The sequence below is a fragment of the Barbatula barbatula genome (assembly GCF_947034865.1).
Source record: "Barbatula barbatula genome assembly, chromosome: 3".
Lineage (NCBI taxonomy): Eukaryota > Metazoa > Chordata > Actinopteri > Cypriniformes > Nemacheilidae > Barbatula > Barbatula barbatula.
In genome coordinates this window covers 16277725-16291222 of record NC_136764.1, presented here as the reverse complement: position 1 = coordinate 16291222, position 13498 = coordinate 16277725, and the positions used below count along the sequence as shown (strand labels likewise).

Below are 13498 nucleotides of genomic sequence, written 5' to 3'. Positions count from 1 at the left end.
ACGATGAGCAGATAATCATTGTTTAGATAAGTTCATGAATACACGTGAAAGGCTTTGGAATCTTTTCAAACAATTCATTGCCCAGACCTCATGCAGGTCTCCTTTTAAAACCCAATTGTTTTAACCCATCTGTAAAGTTACCCATCTCTATGCTTGAATTGCGGATAAGGTGTCAGTAAATTGATTTAAATTACAGGGAGGGCGCTGGTGGGTATTAAGTAATTGACAGCTGTGCTGGCCTTACCGTCTGTGCATACGACTTCATCGTAAAAGCTAAAGCTGTTTCAACCGTTCGTTCACGCAAATTAATGACACACAGGGCCAGGCTTTAGCCTGCAGGCTATTTCAGGCCGTCTTTTATCTTGGCATGTGATGCCTGAAAGGCCCCTGGTGAAAGTGGACCTGGAAAGGGCAACAGGTGCAGCCAGGCATTTTTAACCTTTGTGCAGTTCACACTCCACCCACCTCAACAGCACACGTGAAGAATGAATCGATGTGCGGTTAATTCTCTGCAATTTACAACATCAGCTGCAGTCGAGGGAAGCAGAGCATCGTACAGATATAGTTTGTGGGAGTTTTCTCCAGGGCCAACTGCAGAGGGACCGCTGTGGATACAAGTGTAATTATGCCCCAGAAAGCCGTCCCTAATGTTCGCAGTGTCCCTTCTCTGGAGGGACGGAAAACTTTGCAATGTCTTGTCCTGGTTTTTCATCCCCAGACATTGTTTATCTGGAAGATGGTGAGATATTTCTTTTAGGATGTCTAGGATACAGAGATTCAGGGATGTTAGATGTTTTCTGTGCTTCATGTCTATTCAGAGGTTGTGTTATCCGTACATTTCCTGCTGTTTACAGAATGTAAAACATTGACAAGTAATTTAAAGACACTGATCTGGAGGGATAAAAATAAGATAATCTGCTGTACTGTTTTACACATTTCCAGTGGGGAAACTTTTAAAGGTGTAGTTCACCCAAAAAGGAAAATTCTGTCATTTTTCACCTTCTTATCATTTTCAACCCGTATGAATGTTTTTTTTTTCAGAACTCACAAGAAGATATTTGTTAAATGTTGCTAACTGGCGAACCCATTGACTTGCATTGGTTTTGTGTCCCTAGAGCAGAAGTGAATGGGTACTGCTGTTGTTCGGTTACAGATGACAGAACTTTCATTTTTGGGTGAACTATCCCTTGAATGTCTTGCTGAGCTTGGCAAGTTGAGCTTGTTTTGAATAGATTTCTGAAGCATAACGAGGCATTTTCTACAACTTTTGCGTTTTCAGATTTGTATTGATTTGTTTTTTGGAGTTTTGTTTTTAGAGATGGGTAAAATGTATTGTGAACTTTTCATGTTGTTGTATTAAACAGCAATAAGCTAATATAATTAATACAGTTTCCAGTCTTTTTTGATGTACAGTAGTTCACATAGATAATTTCATTCTGTTGCTCCCACGCGTAATAAGTATTTAAAATAATTAAGTCAAAATTAATAATTGTGATAACAATCAATGAATAAAAGTTTGAATAATTTCACATGACTCGCGCTTCTCAGTCTTTTATGATTGACAGTTCTAGCGTTTTGCTGCTAATGCAGGAATAGAAAACCATATGTGATAGCTGGGTTACTTCTTGGGCTTAAACACCTAGAGGTGATGTCTTCTTAAATTATCAAGCAAATTAACAAGTATAAGAGGCCATTTTCAACTAAAAACTGAAAGCTTTTTATGCATTTTGGGTGTTCATTTACACGAAAACGGTATTTCGGGGGGACTGAAAATGCAAACTTTTGAAAACGGGTTTCGGAGTGCAAGTTTTTGGAAATGACTGCATTGTCATTTCCGTGTATAGTCTGAAGGCGGCTTTTCACAAAATAGATGATGTCATAGTCATCCCTATTACGCGATCAGTTTGTAGGCATGCGCGAGTATTCCCTATACAATAATGGCGGCCTCCATGTTTTGTTTACGCCACGTCCCATACTTATTATCATTTCACCAGCAAAAAGTAGATTTACTTTTAAACACTATAAACAGACTATAAACACATGCACCGACAAACTGTATTAGAAGCGCTTTTAGATTAAAACAGTGTATGCTGATGCGTTGGGTTTCTTTATAGCGCAACCATCCACTGGCCTGGCATGCATAATACATTGTTTTTATTTGTTTTCCCGGATCCATGTAAATGCAGATCGTGTTGACAACGCTGTCATGTGTACGTGAAACTTACAAATATGCAAAGGAGGAACTTTTCTGTTTTTTTCGTGCAAACGTACTCTGTAAGAGATAACATTAGACACTTATGAAGATTTAACAGCCTGATCCTGAATCATTAATAATGATTGTTTGCAATATTGATTTTCATCATTTTTGTAGGACATTTTTGTTCTGCGTAAGTAAAATATCCTTTACATTTTAACCTGTTTTAATGTAGATGTTCTTGCAAGAGTTTTTATTTTGTATTTTTGCTGTTAAATTCTGATCAGATTTGTCTACTATTACGAATAAACTATATACTATTTAAAGTAGCCGTTTCAACGGGCATCACATTAAAACATTATAGTAAAATTCCCACAGCAGGAAATTGTATCAAACCTAACAGGATTAATGATCTACTTTTGCGTTCCGTCAAGTTTTTTGATGACTCAGAGAACACGCAAGCAAGTACGTACAACCTTTGCACACACAGGTGAGTAAAAGAATCACTCAGATTCCCGCTCTGACATCACACTGACTCCACCCAGAGCAACACCCCCGTCACTGTTCACAGTGTGAAGAAGCTTTCCCTCTGAAAGGACTACAATCAACCCTCTCTCTCAATCAACAGTTTACCACACCAGTGGGGAGCCCACGGAAACAAGTTAACATTTAAAAACCCTGAAGAAAGAAAGAACTCTGTTGACTTCATTTACAATTTAAACTTGAATTTTGTGTGTCTGTTACTTAGCTGGGATCTCCCCACCTGGATTTTACGTTCGGAAGGATTTTATTGTCGTGGCGATCGCTCTTGGGAATAACAGTTGTGAAGATTTGGTGCATTTAAAGAGTGGATTTATATTTTTTGCATTTCCTGTGGATATTTTTCTAATTTTACTGTTATGGGTGAGTTGTAATTTAAGTATCATGGTCCTTGAAAGATATTCTAAATCAGACAAAAACACACAAGCAAGCAAATGCTAGGATTTGTAATACTTTTTTGTTGATACCTAAAAATGAGGACGTAATGGTGTTCTTCATTAACTTCTTAGAAAGTTTATGCTTTAACTTTTTAGAGAGCTTGTGGAAGTTTTTTACAGCTCCTCTTAAATAATTGTTTATCTCTTTTGTTCTTTTATTTTCACTTGTTAAACCAAAACAATACTTTAACCTTGTCTTGGCTTGGCTCTATTGGCTACCTCTTTGGCAAATTGCCCCTGTCTGGTAAGAACCCTCCTTCGGTTTTTCTTTCAGGGCTCTTTGAATAGAGGGCCGTCAAGTGTCCCCTAGCTACCACCGACACAACGTGAGAGACCCTGCTGTGAGACCGCTTATAGTCCCTGGCCAAACAACCCGTTTTTCCAGTTGCCTTTATCTCCCCCCGATCTGTCTTAGTTTTTAGAAAGTTTTCCGGCCCGGCAAGTTTTAAAGCGCCAACTCAGGAGAGAGAGAGCGACTACGCCATTGATTAAAGGTGACAGAAGAAAATTATAGCCTTTGTTGTCAGTTGTAAAGATATGTTGACGCCGGTGTTGAAACGGCCTCATAACTCCAGATGTTATTAGAGAAGGATGAAATTGGCTTGTGTCTGGTTGCTCTGTCAGTTGACGAAGATATATTTTATGAAAACCGAGCCGGTTTAAATATATGAATGTGATTTTTGGCTCGTTCTCCTATATGTGCTGTCGCTCGGCACAACAAGCATCGCAAGTAAATGTTGCACAATAGGTTTGGGTGCAGCTATGACTCAAAAATAAAACATTTTGCTTTTCTCTTCTTTTGGTAGTTTTTTAAAGTTAGGAAGGGAGGAGGGTGTAAAGATAGCTTGACTGTCTCGCTTTGTTTAGCATGAAAAGCCGAGACCTCCTGTGGATGTGCCTGAAAGAACTAAGAACTGTTCCCTCGAAGTTGTGCAAAATCTCAACCATTACACTCTTACTGTTGTTAATCATTCACCAGCGAAGGCACGCAACTGGTAAATGGCGGAGGGGGTGGAGAACAGAGTCTGATAAAAGCTTTTTAAAGGAAGAGTCTCTGACAGCTAAAACGATTTTGATCTTTGCATCTACCACCTCTGTGTGCTGGTGTCTGTACATGGGTGAAAAAATAGAAACGGGAGCCGCAGGAGTGTTAGCTGTTATCAGTAGTGGCCGAGCCTTCTCTGTAGTCACTGTTGACCTCCCACATACAGACCGGTGACCTCAAATTCTTTGTATACACTCCGTCACAGTCGTGTCACCAGCTGCTGTTCTCAGTAGAGTGTGGGATCGTAAAGACTGAAGACCCTTCCAACAAGCATAGTTAAAGGAATAGTTCACATTCAAAACGAAAATTCTGTCATCTGTTTAAGCCTGTGCGATTTTCTTCTTTAAAGAAGATATTTCTTTAAAAACTGTTAGTGCCCATTGTCTTCTATTGTATAGACACAAAACCAATGTAAGTTAATGGGAACCATCAGTTTTATGTTATCAGCATTTTTCAAATATCTTCTTTTGTGTTCGGCAGACAACAGAAAGTCGTACAGACTTGACAAGAGGGTGTATAAATAATGACAATTTTTAGAATTTTGGAGGTGAACTATTCCTTTTAATGATCTTGTGAGGGTTTACTAGTGAATTATGAGATAAGCATTTAAAACTTTTGTGTGAATTGTTACAACCATTCCTATTTCCTTTGTATATCTATCTCGTAATATTAGGTTAAGAATGTATTTTTTTATAATTTATGTTTATTTTAATTTTCAATGCATTCGACATTTCCCCTTCTATAGGGAAGTATGATGAATGTCAGAGCTATCTAAGATGTAAATGGCTGCACTGACACATCTAAAATTACATCAGTGACAATTATTTTGTCCCAAAGTGCACAGAAATAAATATTATTCCTGTGTTAATCTAATCCCTGTTGGGGAAACCACCCCATGTGTTTGGACAGATACTTGGCCTGTTTGTGTGTTTGGATGTAAGAACATAATTTCCGCTGTAACTTTGATTATTTTTATGGTAAAACTTCATAGTTTAATGATTAGCCAAGCATTCACAGATTGAGAGCATTATTAGTTAGTTTCGATCTTGTAAAGAATGCTTTGTGTTTTTGTTTAAGTCATGGGACACTTCATTGAATGGTGTGTGATTACCTCTTTTGTTCTCATAATTTCTCGGAGAGATTTGCAGTAATTAACATTTTCAAATGTGCGTTTCAGTAAATGTGGGTGAGTGCTCACCACTCAAATATTCACATTATACAACTGCTTCATCCAAACAGTGAAGTCAAGTCGGCTATTAGAATGCCTAGGATGTCTTACTGTTATGAATAGATCTGGAATAACAGCACAAATCATCATGCTTAAAAATGTTGAGAACGGCAAGAGATCTTGGTATTATGCATGCCCCAACTGAAACTGCTTTCAGTCGAAATATTTGTGATGGCGGTTTCTATGTAAAGTGAGATTTACAGATAAGGCCTCAGTTTCTGAAAAACAATGCAAACTAATATGCTGGAGTACTTTGTGATTACACGTTTAGCCGCACATGCCTGGGGCAATCTTAAATTATTAGAAATTCTCAGGAATAGAATACCTCCCAATAGGAAGTTCTTTTTTTTAATGTGTATTATGAAGAAGTGTGGCTGTCACAAGGTGATGCAATGCGTATTGTCTTTGAATAAAGCCTTGAAGGGGTTGCTAAACAAAATGTTCTAAAGCCAAAGCCACAGCACACACCTCGGAAGCCACAACTGTTATTAGTGGGAGGGAAATATCTGTCAGTGCTGTTTGTTCATTTGCCATATATTACCTTTAAGGGTGTTATACTTTGTTTGTAAGTTTAAAGCATTTCATTTGTTGCCCAGACAATTGAATTCACCTCCCCAGCCCCTCTGTGCAGCAGAAATATCATTAGCTATCAACAGCATTAGTTTTCATGATATCTGGCTCTTTCCCCCGCTTTAGTCACCATTCCCAGAACGCCTTGCACAACAAGATGCAGGAAACGTGGTGACTCGTTTGGAATATATGAACAGAGATTAATAAATGTAGTTAACATGATGTTTTTATTTACCATCTTATGTTGCGGCCCCTATCTCTACGCATGAATTGTGTGCTGGGGACTCAATGTACCAAAAATCATCTGCGAAATAAAGACCCCACGTTTACCTAAACAAACGCTTTTTGCTGCCAGGAAAACGGAAATGGTTCCATAATTTAGCATAGCGCTTTTGCACAGGTGCCGCACCTGACAGATGGTGTGCATTGAATAAATGTACTAGAGAGGATTATTAACAGAATTCCCCACAATGCAATTCATGATGAGTATTGTTGTGTTTTCAGCCCAGTGCCCCCCATGAATCTTATCAGAGCTAAAACATCCCTGGCTACCCCCTGTTGTTCCTTACTCAAAAACCAGTGGACGGACTCGATTTACTAATGGGATTGGCTAATCCTTCGTTTGTCTCTGTGTATATCTTTTCATGATGGAGATAGCCCTGTAGTGGTGAAAAGATGGCTTAGGTACATTTTCTGTCAGAACACCCAGACTTAGCAATGCTATATACAGTATTTCATACATCATAGTCCTTTTACTGCCAGATTGGTTTATATACAGTATTTTATATAGGCTTGCATAGGAAGTCATGGTATTTGTTTGCAGTGTACTATATCCATGTTTACTGTCACTTACTTATTCTTTATTCATTTGATAGTTCACCCAAAAATGATGGTGCCGTAGAACTGTTTGCTTTCTTACATTCTTCAAAATATCTTCTTTTGTATTCATACTATGGTAGTCAATGGGGTCCAAGATATGGTTAAAAATTCCAAATATCTTCATCTGTGTTCATATGAACAAAGAAATGTATACAGATTTGGAACAACTCGAAGGTGTGTACATGATGACAGAATTTTTATCTTTTGGTTAACTATCCTTTTAATAAAAAAGCGTTATTAATTTTGTTCACATCTTGGAATGATAGTGAATGTTGTCAAGAATGTTAGAAACAAAAATCAACTCTATCCATATTCTAATACCCAAGTGCACTAAAATACACTTTTTATTTTCATGTACACTTCCAGTGTACTTATTTTCACACATTAAGTTTGTAATATTATTAATGGTGTCTCAAAACAGCACAGTTGAGTACTCTTCTTACACTTCATATCTTTGTTTATGTTAAAAAGTAGCAAAGACTTATTATTTATATATTAAGTACAAAGTTAGTGCGTAGAAATAGACCACATTAAATACATTTAAATCAATTTTAGTGCACTTTTGACATTATTGCATTTCTTTATTATTTGGTACAAGTTATCAATTTAAAAACATTTTTAACACAAATTTGTGGGTTTTTTTTAGTGAGAGAAATGTGTACTTAATAAAACATAAAAATGTACCTTTCTTTATCTTGACTAGTACCTTTTGCTTTGCTTTTATTTTACACTTGTATCTATTGATTCCCTTTGGGTGAAATATTTGCATCATATTTGAGTTTGACTGTGTTTGTTTTTCTCATTTTGGTTTGCATAATACTAAGAAAATATGCTGGTTATGTTGATGGGTGGGATTCTATCACATATTGACACGCAGTATCTTCAAATGTGACTGCATAATCGGATCCTAATTACCATTGACTAAATCATGTCCGCCCCACAGTCTGGAAGTGGACAGTTCCCTGTCTCTAAGAACTAAAATCAGTCTCCTGTGACAATTAGACACCTTATACCGTACATTTGCTGACCTGACAGAGAACGACTTCAGCTGGGAATTATATCAGTAACTATAACAAAGGTGTGTCCGGTAGCAAGCTTGTTTGTTTCAGTTCACATCCACATACAAGTTAATTTCACTTATATAGAAGTGTTTTACGACTGGGATGATAATGCGTGATAAAGTGTCTTACATCCAGCCGTCCGTTTACCAGTAAATGTGGGTGCTGCTCTAGCATAAGTCTGGGCTTGTTTGTTATGATGGCAAAGCTGCAGAACCAGTTTGAGGCAGGGACCAACATCGCGTGTCTGTTGAAGAGGTAATTGATAGTCTGAGAACTGTTTTTACTGCAGGTACATCCACCCTGCAGTCATGACGGGGGTGCAGTATGTGGTGGCGAGTGCAGGAGGGGTGAAAATCGAAGTTCAGCGAGTGCGAAAAGACGGTCTAGACAGGTTGGAAGAGGAGGGAGATAGAGAAGCGCCAGATGGATAACCTAAACAAGATGGATTTTATGTCAAGTTCTGTACAATCAATTGTATGCGACACATTACAGTGTCGGCGTGTCTCAGCCAAGCAGATAGAGGGATTTCTATTTTTGCCACGTAATGGCAGGGGTTTGAAATAGTCTTCGCTTTTAAGATTCTGACTGAGAATAGGAAGGATACCGTCAGATGTCTTGTTAACTAAATCACCATCATCCACAACCCCGTGGTCTTCAAGGTGAAACCTAAAGCTGAATCAATCATGTTTTTGAGCCTTGCTTCAAGTCTGCAAGGATCCTTAAAGTTATTAGTGAGGGTGTTTGTGGTTCTGCGTCTCCTCCTGTCATTGCAAGAGAGTGCGATTTTTAGCACTGTATTGATTGATCTCCCATACAGTGTGTTGTTCCTGAGGCCGTGAGTGGGTCAGGTCAAATTCAATATTCAACTTGTTCTTGAGGCGTAGTTGTGCTGCTATTATTATAATTTGACTGAGTGGTTTTGTCTTTTGTCCCCAGGGAGCCCTTCAGCTCTCATATATACCATTGCTAGGGAAGGGAAACAGTGTTGCAGTATAAACCCATTTTGCAGAAAAGCACATTGACTCTGCTTTGGAGACGAAGGCCACGGTGGCTCTTTTGATCTCGCTCCTTTCAAGTGAAACCCTGGGTAATTTGCCTGTCGCGGTCAAAGTGAGTCACGAGCTGTCAGAGAAACCCTTTATGCTCGGGAGCGTTCCAGCGAAAGGCAACAATCAGCCTAATCCCTCTCTTCTTCCTCTCAGCTTTCGTGCACACTGCCCTGTTAGTTAAAACCATCGGCAAGTTGGAGCGAACAAAACTAATGACTACATCAAGAAGGAGAACAGGGCACGTTCCCTTACCTGTCGCTCTACCCAATGGAAAACGACGCTATAGGTTTGTATGATTCATCTCTGAATGCTAATAGAGTTGTCAGCCTGTTTCCATTTTCAAGTCTCCTCGGCAGTTAATAACCCATATCTATCCCGATCCTCATTGAAATTCTTTCCCCCGGTTACAGCCGTGTTCAAGCAGTAGCCACTTGCCACCTTGCCGGCCTGCGGTTTGTCTTGGACGGGAAGCTTGTTAGTGTTTGAATTAGCCTCTTGCTCTGATGGCAGGCGTCCTCGACGTCTGCTGCCCCTTGGCATCAGCTCCTCCTCCTTCCCATCAGCACTCGCTCTTTTACATTTCAAATCCGGAGCCTCACGAGACTGCTGGGGATACGGAGCTCCATCTGCCGCAGCTGTCTGTTGTTGGGCCGAAACAGATATGCAAACAGAGAGGGGCTGAAACCCCATAGGGAGACGAGACTGCAGATTGCCCGTACATGTAAGACTAGCACAGCAGGACTTGGAAGTTTGGCGGGGCAGTGGACGTTTACGCAAAGTTCTTGAGTCAACCTAAAGACTTCAACTGTTCCTTTTGCCTGTTCTACATATCCAGCTACACAAATGAACGAGTTGTACCTGTAAAATCTAATTTGGCTTATTTACTCTGTAATTATAGGAAATATTGACTCCAAGGTTTACCTGTTGTCCCACCTGTTTTCACAATATTGTCCCTTCGGAAAATTGGTCAAGTGTTTGCTAATAGGCCTGATAATGTCCCGTATTTTCTTAACAATTTCAGAAGATAACAATTCTCATTTCCCTTAAAGATGAAGAAAGAAAATGAAGCCTTTTTTAATCATTTTAATCATAAAAATACATTTTTGACAAACAAGCATATTTCTCACCAAATAATATAAAATGAAAATATTTGGACACACTAATGTAATAAATAATAAATAATTTATTATTTAGTTTTAATTGTGTCATTATTTTAATTAATTCTAAATTGTGTCATTATTTTAATTAATTCTAATAGCTTTTTGTTGAATAAATTGTGGTACATCCCTTTCATGAAAATATCCTCATGATGCTAAAAACTCATAATCATTGTAAGCAGTATTCTATATTTTTTTTCTAAATGTTCTTCCGCTCCAAGTCACAAAACAGAATTATTATTTAGTCTCATCGTGTGCCTAGAACGGTCCGGCATCTTTAGAATTCATAAACAAACACCCCGAATTGTGCTGTAGCAGTTTTTGCAATCTTTTTCTTTTATCATCACATGAAAATAAAACTGAAAATGGGAAGTTCCATGTTTAATACCATTTAAAATGTGTTTCATTCTAATATATTGATTGGTGTCAGCATGTGCTTATCCAGTCTCAGGCAGTATTGATTCAGGTGACACAGGTTTCTGTTGACATGTCTTGGGTTTGTTTGTGTGTGGATCAAGCATTGATGATGGTGCTCTGAACTGAGGGTAAACTCAGGGTGCGGTGGATCCACAAGCATTGTTTCTTCGTTGTGTACATAGTGCTTATGATTCAGCCTAATGCTTTTAGTGTTCTGCTCCAGGATTACAATCACCTTGACCCAATATTCCCATATTTATATGGTTTATTGGCAAGAATTTCTGAGAATAAACATCACTGTGGATCAGATCTTAAGCCACGTCACAATATCGAGGAACTGTAATGTGTAGTCTAATTTTAAGTTGCTTTTGTTTACAGTTGCCTATATTTTACATGTACCACATTAGATGACTTTGCTGTTGTCATTTCATAAAGTAAATTCTTCTTTTTTTTCCAAACTGCATCTGCTTTGTACAGTCCAGTTTGCGTTGCGACACCGATAAAAATAAATCAACTACAAAAATCCATGGGAAGCTGTACTCCAATATGTGTTTCTACTGTGTATTTAGTACATCTCATTTCTGCTGAATTACTCCAGGCTTGATTTGTGACTATAGGAAAGAAGGGGGAGCCTTTCTGTAATCTTCGAAATATGACAGTAAATCTCCTAGTTATGGGTTATTCGGAAAGCTCTTGGTTCTCTTTATTGGCGTTCGTTGGAAATAAATGAGCGAGCTGTCATTACATGTCATGCCATCCGTCAATGAGTCAAGTCTGATTGCAGGCTCCTGCTATGATGGAAAGGGCCCAAGGAAACATGCATGCTCATGATGGGTCATCTACTTACAAATGAGAACTTATAGCTGAGATCTGTATGTCTCACGTGTACGGTTTGCGTGTGAATACTCCAGGGCTTAACTTGAGTCATAATGCATTGTAGGGAGCTTGAGGGCCAAATGTGATAGTTAACAAAAAACTTTCAATGCTCAGGTGAAATGTCATGCATTCTGTAAGTTTTATAGCGAGAATGAACCGTGGTGTTGTTTTACAGCAAAGACCTCTGTCAATGGAAACCGTCTCCCACGTGCAACTTGGCAACAAGTTATTTCCTTCCCCTTTTATTTGATTACATCAGGACTCCCACTCGCTCGTAGACCTGCTACAAGGTCATATTGTTTTTCTCTTTAAAGTTTTGCAAAGTATGAAAGATTGCACTTGATCTGCAACACCCATGCCGCCGCATTCACAGACCAGCTGTTGAGAAACTTCTCCCACACAGGTCTGGATGAAGGGATTCAGCTTTATCTTCCCTAAAGATGTCAATAAGGTTGTCTACACAAGGCCTCACCATAGATCTCCTGTTGTCTTTATCTCTGGATGGGCCATTAAGGGAAAAGCAATCACTGGCTCCGGAGTGGTTGGAAGGAGATGAGCCTCAGAGTGACAAGGAGAGAGAAGTGTTTATTTATCCTGGCTGTTGAGAACACAGGAGGCTTAACCGAGATTCCCGATGTGTTCACACTGATGATATGACTTTACAGAAAAGAGTAATGAACCTTCTGTTAGTTAAGGAACTGTGTTAACATGTGGCCATTGGCTTTTGAAGATATTTAAACAGAGCTTGATTCAACTTGTTTGTACATGCAAGTTGTTTAAAGGGACACTACACATAAAACAATTCTGACGTCATTCTTCTGCACTTAACCACAAAGATGATTTTTGAAGATCTTGTAACTTGCAGGTTAATACACTGTAAAAATATGTACTCAATCATTTCCATTACTTATTAACAAAGGTTGTCAATACCTGAGTATTTGTTTACTCTATACATTTTCAAGTATCTGTACTTTATCAGTACAATGGAAATAGTATTTAATTTTACGCAAGAGAAAAAAAGTATTTACTTAAAGTAAGAAAGTACTAGATTTGTAATGTACTTGGGTGTTTAGGATGAGACATGTAAAAATGTATTTATGAAAGTAGTGGGGTGAAAAGTATATTTTAAGTAGGGCTGTCAAATGATTAATCGTGATTAATCGCATCCAGAATAAAAGTTTGTGTTTACATAATATATGTCTGTGTAATGTGAATATTATATTTGTATTTATAAAAACATACACATACAAGCATATATTTAAGAGAAATATCAAACATAAACATTTATAAACATTTAAATAAAATTTTAATGATTGGGAAATTTGGATAAATACATCTACAGTAAATATTTCCTAAAAATACAATATATTCATGTATGTGTATGTTTCTGTGTTTATAAATACAAAAATGTACACAGACATATATTATGTCAACACAAACTTTTATTTTGGATGCGATTAATCACGATTAATCATTTGACAGCCCTAATTTTAAGCTTTATAATGTAGTGAAGTTAAGCAAAAAGGATAAGAGTGGAGTGAAATTACTTAACTTTTAAATTGACTTTTAAATTGAACCAATTTTGACTTTGTTTATATGAAATAAAACTAGTTTTTTTCAGTACGTTTAATATGATTTAAATTCAAGTGACGTGTAAAGCAAATTGGATTTACCAAATAAATGTAGGACAGAATTTAAACTTTTACGTCGAAATTGTTGGAATTTTAAGTAAGGGCATAAGCTCTGGACAAGACATGAACGTACTAAAAAAAAGTAATTCTTAAGACCAACAAAGCATTAAATAATGGTAATATATAGACAACAATAACTTGATTTTCCACATTTTGAGATTCTGTTTGTTATGAGTTTATTGCGCCACATCACTTCTCCTTGGGTAAATCTCACCTGATCTGTGTTTACTCAGCTATTGCGCTGTTATCGATATATTTACCCATTGTCTTCACAACCCCAACTCGAGCAAACAGTCAGTTGTGGCGTAAGAGCTCAGTGATTGGCAGGCATGATTCCAATTTATTAAACATGGA

The 13498-nt window shown here is 37.9% G+C and overlaps 1 protein-coding gene across 1 annotated transcript in view; it reads left to right on the top strand.

Annotated features, from left to right (window-relative positions):
• The first annotated feature begins 2761 nt into the window (after positions 1-2761).
• ptprfb (protein tyrosine phosphatase receptor type Fb) overlaps positions 2762-13498 on the top strand; it is a 95879-nt gene continuing 85142 nt past the window's right edge. The window contains exon 1 of the mRNA XM_079453326.1: positions 2762-3097. The gene's annotated coding sequence lies outside the window, so the exon portion shown is untranslated. The remainder of the gene's footprint in view (positions 3098-13498) is intronic.